The sequence below is a fragment of the Triturus cristatus genome, chromosome 1_1 (assembly GCF_964204655.1).
Source record: "Triturus cristatus chromosome 1_1, aTriCri1.1, whole genome shotgun sequence".
NCBI classification, from domain to species: Eukaryota; Metazoa; Chordata; class Amphibia; order Caudata; family Salamandridae; genus Triturus; species Triturus cristatus.
Genome location: NC_140579.1, coordinates 145,502,577 through 145,517,582, shown reverse-complemented (window position 1 = coordinate 145,517,582; position 15,006 = coordinate 145,502,577).

Below are 15,006 nucleotides of genomic sequence, written 5' to 3'. Positions count from 1 at the left end.
TTTATGGTCTGTTATGTTGCAGCTTTCTCTCCTGTCTGTCCATTATGGTCCTGCCTCTTGCCCCTCTGTTCTCTGTTGTCCATGTGCATGGTCCTGTCCCCTCCCACTTGCTTTCTATGGATTGTTGTGCTGCACTCCCGTCCCGCATGCCCTGTGTGGTGTATTGTGCTGCTGCAAACCCTGATGCCTGCCCTGCAGGGTCAGTTTGGTGCACCTCTCCATGTCCCTCCTGTCCTCTGTTATCCAAGTCCATGTCCCTACCCCATTTCCTTCCATGATCCAATGTACCATACTTGCGAACATTTTGAACTTGGTAAGAGGGAGATTTTGAAAAAAAACTGGGGTATTGATTTTCCCCTTTGAGTTACATTGAAAAAGAGGAGATTGTAGACAGGAGACAGATAAAATAAAGCCCATTTGAGCTTAAAAACATTGGACGTTTCCTGGCTGAATCGGGTCTGTTGGCATGTATGGTTGTACTACCATTGCCTCTTCCTTCTGCCCACAATGGTCTATTACATTGCCACAGCCTCTCTTGCAAGTCCTGTATTGTTGGTTTGTTGCCCCTGCCCCCCTTTCCACTGCCCTCCATAGTCTGTTGTGCTGCCACGGCCCTTCCTGCCTGCTCAGTGTGGTTAAATTGTTGCCTTTGCACCCTCCTACCTGCCTTCAATTTTCAGAGTCCGTGCCCCTGGCCTCTGCCTCTCAACAGTATCCTAATGAACAACTAGATTGCTAACATTCTATATTTATTACAAAAGTGTGGAACGCCTGACGTCATCTTGATGTAATCAAAACTGTAATACCTAGAGCATTTCCTTTAGAAATTACATATATGAGAGGGTCTTATTGGCATCAAAATTATGGTTAGTGCTCTAAAAGACTAAAATAAGGACATATTTTCTGAGTTTTCAAATAGCGAGAAAGCACTTTTAAATTATTTGTTACCTTTATGTTTTTTTATCCAGTTGACCACTTGATTAAATGTTGCACTTAGGGGAGAGGATGTGGTGTTACTTCCAGAACTGCAGACTTTGCAACTGGGGAACCAGGTTGGAGTTTCTGCTTCAGCTCGACATTCTGTGATTCTGGTCAAATCACTTAGTCTCCCCATGTCTACAACCAAAATGAATTTGTTCTTGTGTGATGTAACCAATGCTCATGTAAAGCACTCCAATACCTGACAAGTCTGCACTATATAACACTGCAAAAACACAAAATAATAAGTGTTTTGCACACTTCCGTCATTGGGCTATATTTGGGCTACATCTGGGTGATTTTGGGCTACATTTGGGCTCTTTTGTCTCCGGTGGCCATCTTGGGAGATTTATTTGTTATGAAGTTTCCTAATTTCCTCATGTACTGCAGTCTCCTCAGTAGGAAATGCTTTCAGTTTTTTACTTTGATTCCATCATGAAGGTATTCAGATATGTCACACATTTGCCATAAATTCTGAATGTTAGCACTCTAGTTGCTCATTAGATCACTGTAGTAAAACTACTGTTCACCATGGAAGTCTGCTCCTGGTATTAAAAGTACATGTTTCAGTCTGCATGTCAGAATTTTTTAATGAAATAGAAGAGGATTTGAGAAGTCACTCAAAATGTGCCCTCATTTTCTTTCTTCAGCATTAATCATAATTTCTATGGCAAAATGAACCCCCTCATTGTGTTCCTTTTTAAATTAAATGTTTTAAGTGTTACCAGTTTATTCCAATCAAGATGGCTTCAGGTGTGCCATACTTTTGTCATAATGAAGACAGTAAGCGCTCTAGTTGTTTTTAAGAACACTCTGGGACATTCTGTCATTGGGCTATACTTGGGCTACATCTGGGTGATATTTGGGCTACATTTGGGCTCTTTTGTCTCTGGTGGCCATCTTGGCAGACTTATTTGTTATGAAGTTTCCTAATTTCCTCATTTACTGCAGTCTCCTCAGTAGGAAATACTTTCAGTTTTTTACTTTGATTCCAAAGGCATTCAGATGTTTCACACATTTGCCATAAATTCAGAATGTTAGCACTCTTTTTGCTCATTAGATCACTGTAGTAAAGCTACTGCTCACCAGGGAAAACTGCTGCTGGTATTGAAAGTGCATGTTTCAGTCTGCATGTCAGAATTTTTTAATGAAATAGAAGATGATTTGAGAAGTCACTCAAAATGTGCCCTAATTTTTCTTTCTGCAGCACTAATCATACTTTTTATGGAAAAATGAACCCCCTCATTTTGTTCCTTTTTAAATTAAATGTTTTAAGAGTTACCACTTTAATCCAAGCAAGATGGCTTCAGGTGTGCCATACGTTTATCATAAGTAGGACTGTTAGCGCTCTAGTTGTTCTTTGGAACACTCTGGGAAGCTGCAGTAGAACACAAAGGAATCAACTGACAGTCTCTGCCCTTGTTGGATGTACATGTTTTACTGAGAATGTCAGACTTCATTCTCACATGACTGAGAAAGATAATGTGAATTTATAGAAAATAAGCTCTCAGTTTAGCTTATAGATCACCTTCCAAACCTCTGTGGGAAAAGCATGAGAAAATATTTTTCTCTCAATCATGATATCCCAGCAGAAGGCTTTTTCACATGGTGAAATCACCTTAGAACATACCACAATTCCTAAAATGAGCATGGTACCATCAACAAATGATTTATAATGTAACTACAGTCTTAAAACCTTCTATTAACTGCAATGCTTTTTAATGAGGTGCTATCATGTATATTGTTCCCAAGATGGCTGCCAACACTTCTTGGATGAAGTGCTGACAGCCAATCAGATCTCAGGATGAGATGTGTGGTTAGGCTCCGCCCACATATATATATGATTTTACTTTTGATTTTCTCAGGAACTACTGAACAGATTGACACCAGACCTGCAAAAGGCACATCCCTGACCTGAGGACTACCTTTCTGCCACATTTCAAGTAATTCTGTTCAGCCGTTCGGGCTGTACCTTGGACTAAAGTTCCCTATGGAAAATTGCATGGGGAAAACGCGTTTTGGGACCCCCCTTTTTTCTCAGCCCCCGCTTGACGAATCCCACCGAGACTTTCAGGGGAGGAGCGGAGCGGAGCGCCCCACCTATTTTGAAAATTTCGCGAGGATTCGTCAACCAGCGCCGAAGTTATTCCAAATAGAATGTTGCGAAATTTCCTATGGAAACACGGTCCTAACTATAACTATCTACTGGCGACCGCCAGTAGATAATATATATATAAAATCTCACATTAGTTTCTGAGGAAGCCTCTTGCAAATGACAACAATTTACTTTTAAGCTACGTTATTTGGTGTCCAGTGATTAGTTTGCCACCGAGGACCAACATGACCGCTCACAGTTTGATCTACTCCACTTGACCACATTGCGTGCTTTTTGAGCAGATGGCTTTTTCATCAAACTGAGCCTCAGTTCCATACTTCCCATAAATGTGAGTGTGTAGCAAGCACTAGATCAATGCATTGTTTATCTTTGACACCTAGATGAACTCTGCAAAGTCATCTTGGAGTGAAAAATGTTATGGACCAGTACTCAAAGCTCTTCACATATGTAGGTTTGCTTTGCAGTTGTAAAATTTGGGTTTGCACTCCTAAAAGGATTTACTCGCATGAAGATTTTCATGAGAATTTAATCAAATGAGAAACATGTTTTAGCCCACAGGAACTGGAAATAGGTGGGAAGTCGTAGTTATAGGGCTGTAATGCTTCATGAAAATGTGCCCATCCATAAGCTTCCATGTTTAACAGTATTTGTTTTCAAGGTCGAAAGAAGTTCCTGCCCCTCCAAATAGAAAGGAGATGGTATAGGAAAAGGAGTTGCTCTACACGAGAACATTTTTAGGTCTCGCCTTGCTATCGCGTAAGCGATCGCAAAGCGAGACTATTGTAAGCGGGTTTTAAAAGTGCTCCCAAAAAGCGGATTGCATGGCTAGCACGCGCACAATCACGCGCATCGTGCCGCCATGCAATCCGTTTGGCATCGCACTTCAAAGGGTCCGCTCCCCCGCCTGGAATGCGCTCCCCCGCCCCGCCAAGCGCACGCGCCACACTCTGCTGGGCTTGTCTTGTTTGTTAAGCTCCCAACCCCCAGTCACCAGTCCTGCCCCACTGCCTTTGCTTCCTACTCAACCAGCCGTTTTAATTCCACTTCCTTTGTCCACTTCTCCAACTCATTCTTAACTCCCTCCCATTCAACCCCAGCGGAAGGTACAGCAGGCCAAAAACATAATATACTCAGCTTTGTGGCTGCTTTATTACCTCCCTGTGCCCCAAGCTATTCTGGCATGGCAACTCAGGATTCATTCAATGCAGACCGGTGTCCTTGCAAGTAATGCCTTGAATGTACGGCCCGCCTACATTGTGCGTCTTATTTAGGGTGCTATCCCTCAACATGAGACTGACGTCTGTCCCTCACCTCGACTTGCGCTCTAATATAAATCTGCATTCAATTTACCCAGTGAAAATGACGGTTTCTCTCGATATGTAAGTTTAGGCTTTCAGTGCCACTCAATGAGGTTTGAGCTAGGCGAGTAAAGAGTAAGGCGGCACAGTGAATGAAAAGGGATGACATCCAGAATAAACAAGCATCACGCTCCGCCGGGCTTGTCTTGTTTGTTAAGCTCCCAACCCCCAGTCACCAGTCCTGCCCCACTGCCTTTGCTTCCTACTCAAACAGCCTCCATCTCCAGTCCCCTCAGCAAGCCCAACCTCTTCTGTCCCTACACTTTCGTTTTAATTTCACTTCTTTTGTCCACTTCTCCAACTCATTCTTAACTCCTTCACATTCAACCCCAGCGGAAGGTACAGCAGGCCAAAAACGTAATATACTCAGCTTTGTGGCTGCTTTATTACCTCCCTGTGCCCCAAGCTATTCTGGCATGGCAACTCAGGCTTCATTCAATGCAGACCGGTGTCCATGCAAGTTATGCCTTGAATGTACGGCCCGCCTACATTTTGCGTCTTATTTAGGGTGCTATCCCTCAACATACATGTTTAACCTTAGTGTTTTTTTGGGTGCACACAAGGCTTCTGTTAACAAAATATGTGGCAATAAGGCTCGCTATGTATATTTAACAGCTTACTACACCACAAGCTGTTAGTGCTGGGGGAGGTGGGGATTTTATGCATTGAATTATATTCTACACCTTAATTTGTGACAAATAGATATTTTTTTTTATAGTTAAAATCTTTACGTACGTTTGTAAAAAATGTATTAACACATTTTTGCTAAAGCGGTTTTGTGATTATTAGCATTTGTGAGCTAAATATTACATGGTTTTTTTTTAGATTGTTTACGGCATGCTTTGGTGTGAACACAACTTTACCAGCTTGCTGTGCTTGTTTGCATCCCACAGATGCTGCCTACGAGTAGATTTTAATCTTTCATTCTCTGCTTGTTAGCGCTTTATTAGCCTGCCCTTGTTTCCTTTCTAAAGTGTCGATTTTCACTCGAAAACATCACACTATCGCAGACTTTCGGTCTGCTTTTGGCCCCCCAAAACCACGTTTTCAGACGGAACACTTTAAGCTTTTCTACGCCTAGGAAATAATTTGTAAGTTAACTTGAGGTACACTACACATTGTTTTAGTTTGGTATTTTGTTTTAGTCATTTGCCCAGCGACATCTAGCATATACACAAAGCACTGTAACTATTAATTTACTTTTAGGCCAATGTATTTTTACCACATATATGTGTGCTCATAAACGTTTATAAAGGCAATAATTATGGCTTTTTGTAGATGTAATTTTAGTTTAGTTAGATGTTCGGTACTAACAGTAGCAGCAAAATGTCACTTGTGCGGTACGATATGCTAAACACTGATTTTGAGCTTACGTGTAGCGCTGTGACTAGAACCAGCTTTCTGCAAACTTCAAAGGCGGAAACGTTTGCCTTATGCTAGAAATTTGCCCGTAATGACTAGCCCGTTTTTATTATTAATACAGTAACGCTTTATTTGGCAGTTAATTATTTATGTGGAAACAGCTACTCTAATTTGCGTATGCTTTCTATATGTTTAATTGTTGTTAGCATTACACTTTACTTACTGCTTTAAGTGGGCCGGGTCCAAGCAGGTACTGCAACGGAGTCTAATGGGGTTGTGCATTTTTTTACTATTATAATAGGTGACTATTTTACTTGACTCGGCTGTCATATGAGCTGCAGCGATGCAGAGCCACTGAGAGGCCTGGCATTGGATTAATAATTTGTGTAAGTATCAGTGCCGTCCACATTATGTACAAGTGCCTTATTAGATAGACGAGAGGGAGATGCATATTAACAAGAGGTCCGGTAATTTGGAACATGAGTGTTCTAAAAACAGGTTTGCTTGTTTTACTAAGTGGCTGTTGGAGACTGAATCTGCTCCAAGCGGGCGAGTAAGCTTTTGAAAATAAAAATGATACAGAAGGGCAAACTTTAAGCAGTGGTTACTTTAGGGAGAAAAATATTTGCCTATGCTTTATATATGCTAAACTACTATTACTACTACACTTTAGTTTGGACTTTAAGTTGGCCGGGTCCAGGCAGGTTCTTGGAAGAGGTGCCGATAGGGCTCACAGTTTGTACCGTAGTTGTAAGGGGGAAATTTATGTTACCTTTGTAGCATTTTATGGTTTAAAAATGCATTTGCTTTTTGGGCCATTTTCTATAGCGCTAAATTAGTCCTAAAGTATAGCATTGTTGTATATAGCCACTAGTCATATTACAGAAACATAAAGTTTACGTCGTTTTGGTAGGTTGGCTATTACTGTAACCTGTTTGGGTGCAGTAGCAGGATTCGTAAAATGCCACTTAGGCGTTATACTATGCTGAGCATTAATTTTTAGCTTAAGCGCTTTAATGTATGACACTTATTAATTGCGTATGCCTGACACGTTTAAACCTTAGTCCGTTATTTCCTAAAACAATGTCTATGTTTATTTCTGTAGCCATAGTGATTACATACATAGATTTATTAAAACACATTGCCATTTACAATGCCAATTGCTCAAACTCTAGTAAATGCGAGACCGATTGCATTGTCAAATGCTTGTTCTAGGTGTGCTGTAGAATGCGTCACACATAGAAAGAGGAAGAAACGAGGAGAAATAAATATATTTCTCCTCGTTACACTGCTCTGGGAAAGTGTATCTTTTTGGTGCATTCCCAGGTTTACCAGTTCTCGTAAATCTGGGGCAGCATAAAAAACCATGGGCGATGCGTGGGAACACCCATGCAATGCCATTGGAACGCCTTCCAAGGGCAGAGTAAGGCAACGCAGCAATTTGCACTGCCTTGCCTCTCTCCAGATTTATGAAGCCACTCAGGGCCTTGCGTGGCTTGATAGATAGCATTTAAGGAGCATTTTTCCTAAAAAAAAAAAGGGCCCAAAACATATACCTCTAAAATGCCTTTAATTTGCCAATCCCACGCCTAAATACAAGTGCCTTACGAGGGCCTCTAATGATAAGCACGGAACTAATTATCTTTGTTAATTCACAAACATAAATAGAGTAAAATGAAAATAAGTTTCACAGCAAAAAATGGGAAATCTGCCTCTGTAGCCGTCTCTCTATCGCCCCACACAGGGAGGGGATGATGACGGACACCGGGGGGGAGGCGGGGGGGGGTTCGTAGTCTTACAGAACTATACCTAAAGCCTTGTGTTTTCCTTCGGTGTACTTTGGTTACATGCTTCGCTGTTTATGTAGTGAGTTCAAGATATCCCCTCCATACATGCCAACATTTTAGGACGGGGACGTGGGAGATTTAAAATAAAAAATCGGGAGAATGAAAATTTCCCATTGATTTCTATTGTAGAAAATGCTATTTCAGGCGGGAGACAGCTAAAATAAAGCCATTTTCGGCTAGAAAAATCGGTAGTCTCCCACCTGAGTCAGGTCTATTGGCATGTATGCCCCTCCCAAAATAAAACGCTTTTACTGGCTGGAATTGCGCCTGTGGGATTACTGGACATTAATTCCATCCGCACCTTTACAGTTATTTCTCATCATAAATATAATTACTATAGGATGTGGGCGGTATCTCACACCGCCCCTCAGTGCCTGGAAACCAGCCTTTTGGAGTGAAGAGTGTTACTCTGAGAATGTAGGTTCTATTTTAAATATTTCGGAAATGTCTGCCGAGGCCGGTATTATCAGCCACGGGCAATGTTATACGGAAAGTTTTAGTTTGGGCTCACCTTTTTTCCGCGCTTCCTGCACTCATGCATCCAGTTAAGAAAAGAAAGAAATTTTAAATGTATTTTCGGTCCATGTTTTTTTCAGAGAAAGTGTTTTTTTAGGTCTTGCCTGAGCCAGCGCATGCGCTGCTCTGACGAGACATTTAGGAGCTGCTTTTAAAAGTGCTACCTTGCCAGCCACCAGCTTGCTATTACGTGCACAAGAGCGCGCGCGACGTGCACAGCTGGCATTTGGCTTCTTTGATCGCGCGTGTGAATGCCCTCCCCTATCCCCTCCCTTCTCCGACTCCCTTCTCGTTAGCTTCATGCATCGGTGCACAGCTGGCATTTGGCTTCTTTGATCGCGCGCGTGAATGCCCTCCCCTACCCCCTCCCACTCTCTCCTCGTCAGCTTCAGCGTGCTCTTGTTTTCTCCTCCCATTCTTCTACTACCTTCATCAACGTCGCTGATATATTTCCTGACCACCATTTCCCCTTTCTGCTTTTCCTCTGTTGCCCTCACCCAGCTGTGCTGTCCCCTCGCCGCATATTATTCCCCCCCTTTCAATTGTCCTTGCTTTCTCCACTGACTGTACACAGTAACGCCTTTGATCACGCAAGTGAATGCCCTCCCCTACCCCCTCACACTCCCTCCTCGTCTGCTTCAGAGCGTGCTTGTTTTCTCCTCCCATTCTTCTACTACCTTCATCAACGTCGCTGATATATTTCCTGACCACCATTTCCCCTTTCTGCTTTTCCTCTGTTGCCCTCACCCAGCTGTGTGTCCCCTCGCCGCATATTATTCCCCCCTTTCAATTGTCATTGCTTTCTCCACTGACTGTACACAGTAACGGGTTTTTTTGCCCCGTACCCTCACCTCTTCCTCCATCCTGTACCCTGCTAGTGATTTCAGACCTCGCAAAAGTAGACTGCCCCAGACACCTCTGGAAAATTCCCGCACCGCACGTCACTCTTAAAATGACGTAAAAGGCAGAAGCTTAGACGTCCCCTACTGACAACGAAAACACATATACGTCATATTAACCACGCCCCGCGGAGGTCTTCCTGCTGTGACAAGTGGCACATACTGGATAGCGGCTGGTCGTCAACGTCACTTCCAGTGATCTCGTTCAACCAATGTTTAAACACGAAAGAAAAGACGATGTGTGGCCACCAGAATAAAGTAGCGACTAAGGCTTGCGTGCAGAGTGAAAAGTCTTGCGACTACCCTGATGGCCTTATTAAGGTCATGAGAGTGCCTGATAGTTAGTATTACGAAGTGAACGGCAATTTAAAACAAATTACTACTGAAAGGATACATTTCCCTGTCCCAAAAATTACAAGAGCATCTCTGCTCGGTCTCCAACTTGCGTTTATGGTGATATCTGCTAGGGCAGCATTGACACCTATGTGGCCAGGCATGTGGCACGGTAAAGCATTTATAACCCTTGAGAAATCTCTGAAGCGCTTTCCAGGCATGTAGCACGCATGGGTAGTATTTATTTATGCGTTTTTAAATAGCGCGTACTCAGGGCTTTAAGTGGGATGAAAAAACTGGAGGGTCTCTCAAAGGGGCGTGGCCAATGTAATTAAGGACGTGGCTTAAAACCACTTAAACTAAAAACCTGTGCTTAGCATAGTGTGCCGCCCAACTTGTATTTTGTTGTTTCTGTCATTTCATCTAGATGTATCATACAACAAGTAAGATCATACCTACAAGTCAGGACGATTGGCTTTGTCAATGGTTGTTAGTTGCATTAGATAAATAAGCAGCAACTATGGCTTGTTGTATATAATATTGAAAAAGCTTCCACTTAGAGCCCTGGTGACACCAGGACAGTGTTGTTGCTCCCGAGTTTCAAAAAGAGAAGGGAAATCCAGACAGAAAATAACTCTCTTTAAAGGATTTCCCTTCACCTAAAACGCTCAAACTTATACACTAGTGAGAAGTGACCAGTGTGAGCACGCCGCATAGCCAATAGGTCTCGCCCTTGGGACCTTATAAGTGTTTAACCATGCAACAGTTAATGCTGTTGCATCAAGGATATTGTGTTGCATAACTAAATACTAAATAAGGTCCCAAAAGCGAGACCTATTAGCTATGCCAATGCTTGTTTTTTATGGACCATCATTCTGCCAACCCTACGGTGAAAAGGTGTGAATCGGTGCACTCAGGGCACGAGTCGGGGGTACACGCGGGTGGACGGCGTCCACCCACTATTTTCACAGGTTGGACGCCGTCCACCCTGCCAAAAAGTTGGGCCCCACTAAAAAATGTGCTGAACTCCTCCTGGTGTAATTTGCAAACACCGGGACACATTCAGCAGCGCCTGCACATTCTTGCCTGCTTTTTATCCACAACAAGTTGGAGTCTGGGAGGGGCCTTTATTAGTTCATACTCCTGCTGGGCCCATAACAAAGGCCGAATCTGAGGGGTCATCAGGCCTCCTTTTGTCAGAGTCTCCTGGCTGGCAGCAGGCAGGAGACTCACAACTGATGCAAATGCAGCAGAGGGGAAACAAAGGCTCTTACCTTGTTAGCACTTCACACATACTTAAGAGAGGCAGCTTTTCACTTTGTTCAGTCCTTTTTTACAAGATACACTTGCACAGTAAGAATGTCAGATGTGTTGGTCTCACCCAGTATTTACACAAAATCAATAACATGTATATAGTGCTTACTACCCCTGAGGAGGCAGTGGAATTATTTAAATATCACAATTTTTTCTGGTTAAGCACTATAGGTAAAGAAAGTTTGCGCTGACAAAAGGCAACATTGTTTTATGAGTAGCTTACAAAAGTGTGAATCTTCTGCCTAAATCAGAGGGTTTCCCTGTGTACTGGAAATGTGCTCCAATGTACTCATGATAGACACGTTAAACATATATGTGAGGGCTTAAGATCTGATGTCACCTCCTGTGATGTCACGCGCCTTGATGTCACGCGCCCTGATATCACGCGCTGTGATGTCACGCACTGTGATGTCACCAGCATACTGATGAACTGGGTTAGTCCCCTCCACTTCTTTTTTTTTTAGGACTTGTGCCCTGGGTGCACTGTTTCGGCCTTATTACATACACACGTAAGGTTGGAAAATAAGCCATTTAAAGGCTTTAAAAAAAAAATCTCCTTATCAAAATGTTTTTGTGATAAGAATTTCCTCGAACGGAGCTCCTGTGACAATGTGGGATACAGGGGCACTTTTTCATCCTCGCTACACTTACATAGGGTCGCAAATTAGATACATTTTAAAAGTAAATTTTATATTCCTCTTTTCTTTTCATAGAAGATGCATTTCCACGGAATGTCTTTCTTTCGCCCCCTGTGAAAGGGGAGGTACTTGTGCACTTTGTCATATTTGACACACACACACAAGTGTGCAAGATTCTGATGTTAAACACATTTCAAACTGTCATTTACTACTTTTTTAAGTCTCGCCTCGCGATTGCGTTTACGCAATCGCCATGCGAGACTCTAGTAAGAGGGGCATTTCAAAGTGCTCCCAAAAGTGGATTGCATGGCGAGCACGCGCACAATCACGTGCATCGTGCCGCCATGCAATCCGTTTGGGGAAGCGCTTCAGCCCACTGGCGCCCTCAGCATCATACTTCAAAGGGTCCGCTCCCCCGCCTGGAAAGCGCTCCCCCACCCCCGCCAAGCGCGCGCGCCATGCTCCGCCGCGTCTCGCTGTGACAAATTTGCTTTCACTTTCGCGCGGCGGGCGCTCGCTCGCGTCCGGAGCACTTTAGAAGCCGGGCTTGTCTTGTTTTCTTCGTAATACGCATTTGTTCTCTACCTGGCTCCCCTCCTTTTCCTAGGCCTCTGTCTCTCTTACGACCCCATTCCCTTTCGCTTATGTCTGTATTTAATGCTCTCTCTCTCTCTTTGCTCATGTCTGAATTTACTGCTCTTTGTCTCTGCCGCTCTCCACATTCTATCCTGCTCTCTCTCACGAGCCTTCCATCATTTCCTATCTCTAACCTGTGGTCCCCGTCTACCTCGCGCTCTCTCCCCTCTTTGTGCCCGCTCCCTTTCTCGCGTCGCCACCTCTTCCATCATTGTACCTCGCTGTCCCTGTCTAACCTGCAGTCCCCGTCTACCTCGCGCCCTCTCCCCTCTTTGTGCCCGCTCCGTCGCCACCTCTTCCATCATTGTACCTCACTGTCCCTATCTCTCTCACGCCCCCTCCCTTCCAGATCTCTGTGTCGCTGTGTCTCCTTCCCTGTCAGGCCTCTTCTTTCCTCCCGGTGTCAGACATTTGAGGGTCGCTAATGAGCGCCTCCGCAGTCCGGCTCTCACTGATCCCTCGGTGGCTGCCGGGGGTATGGGATCCTTTCCCTGCAAATAATAAATTTAGCTATGTGTTGCGTAAGAGCCTAAAAGCCTTTCTGGTGCTACCGTGCTGCTCGGCGGCCATTAATATTATATCAGGGCCGGTGCTGTTGCTGTAGTGCAGTTTCATTAAAAATGTGATCTGTAGCTTTAAACATGCAGCTCTCCATGCAGAATTATGCCAAGTAATTCTTGGTCTGCAAACCCGTAATTGCGTACAGAGATTCCCGTCCATACCGGAAATTCAGAACGCCTGGAACGGCTGCATATAGTTCCTCAATACTTTGTCCATTTCTACTAGTTGTGTTTCATCAGCTTTTAAGAGTAGCGTTCGGGCCACTCCTTCCCCCCCCCCTCTTATCTAGTCTCCTTCTAGGCCACTTTTTCCATTTTGCTTGGACATTTGATCCTCGTCTTTTGGCTGCCTCTTTCTCTTCTTAATAATTATACTATAATATAATACTTGGATTTGTATAGCGCCGCTAATAACCCGTGAGGGTCTGTAGGCGCTGTCCGTAGGCAGGGGGAAGTAATTTGCCCAGAATCACAGGATGTTGAGCACACAACGAGACTTAAACCTGGATCTCTCAGCGCCCAAGTCGGCTGCACTGGCCGTTAAGCCACACCCTCCCCCTTCTGAACGTAGCATTTGGACCACTTCTTTGTCATTGACTCGACTCTGGAACACGTCCAGGGCCGGACTGCTAATTTAAAACAGCCCTGTCAAAAAGTATAAACTTAGACCCCATGTGCACCAAGTGAGTAACCCCCAGCACATTGCTCAGTAGGATTTTATGTAGGATAATTTTGGAAAAGTGAAACCAAAAGGTGCATGTTAACTGCTCAATTTTTCAATTATATTTGCCACTTTTTCTGACTGCTCCGAAAGGGATTAAAATAAACATTCCAGTACATTAGTGTTTACCACACTACCTCGAAGCGCTATTTCTACACAGCTTCTAATCATGCATGCCATGTGCCTGGTGAGAAAAAGGACCTATTTGTTGGTACAGTTATGAGAGGTTTTCTTTTAATGCTTCCATTCAAAAGTCTTTGAAGCTCATCTAACAAGCATTGAAAATGCAACAGGTCTCGCATTTACGCGAGGAAGCTATTGGCATTGTAAATGACAATGCCTTTTATTTTATTTTATTTTATGTTTTAAAAACCAAACATAACAATGCCAATAGCTCAAACACCCGTAAATGCGAGACCTATTGCATTGCAAATGCTTTTTACTTTCAGGAAGAGTCTTTAATTACTCCACCCGTCCCGTGAAAATGGGAATATAGACCCACTACGGTGTCAAGACACACCTCCCAAAATAAATAAATAATCCATTGGCGTAGCACGAGTGCTAAGGGCGCTACAGCGAGGATTGAACATGGGCCCCTCACTTCTGGTTGGGTAGGTTCTGCGGGCCTCTAGGACCACTGGGACCGGGTGTCACTGCACCTGCTGCACCATCGGTAGACTACCCCCGGACGGAGATTCATGGCCTACAGCTGAATGCAGGGACGTCACGCGACTCACCTCCAGCAGGTCTCAGGGCCTGGGGAAAACTGGGACCACACGTGTGTAGGGCTGTGCGTGTGCAAAAGCATGCATCGCACTCTGAGTGACCATCCCCCAATCTCTCCTCACACACTCACAGGCACCCACGCCCTGAAATTGTTCAGCTAGGTTTAACAAGCGCCTAAAACATATGCGTGAGGAAGGAGCTAAAAACTCCGAAGATGCGGCTGCTTCACGCCATCTGCGCCATCTTTTTACCCAGCCGCGCACTGCATGCTGGGAGGTTTGAGACCATGCTTTGACGGATGTCTTATCAGCAACATGCTTGTGAGTAAATGGGACGGGCTGACAGAAGGTGTCACATATGACAGGGATCCTCTTAGCGGCTATCGTAATCTACAGTACATTCAATCAATGCGCCTAGAAGGCAAGACTTCACTGGAGGAGCTATAAATGCGCATCTTCTTCATATTAAATATGCGTTTAACCGCGTTTAGAACCAAGCTGAACAGCGAATCACATCGACAAGAGTGCGCTCGCTTTGCAAACACATCAGATCATGCCCGCTTGACCTCTGCCCCTAACACCGCCGTAGCTCACGGAAAAAGACAAACTGCACATCTAGGAACTAGGCGGCTCCCTGGTTCAACTTCGATCGGATATCTCTCAAAAGAAGGTGTCACCAACTAGGAAGGAAACGGCGTCACCGTCTTTATGAATCCGATAAAACCCTGCACAGTGCAGCGATTAGAACAAAGTATTAAGAGTCTACACTGGAGACATCCACCCTCCACGCCAGCAAGACTCAGTCTTCTAAACGCCCCTCTAAAGAAATCTTTTCAGCAGTGAAATCTACCAGCATACTCCCTCCTTGGCCCAGGGTATCCCGCCTTCCCAGGCTGTGTGTTGTCTAGCGCTGGATTCTCGGAAAGTTCATCCTTGAGATACAGAATTATTTTGTGACTCCTGTCAGTGCTTAATTTGTAAAAAAAAAAAGTGTCAGGGCCCT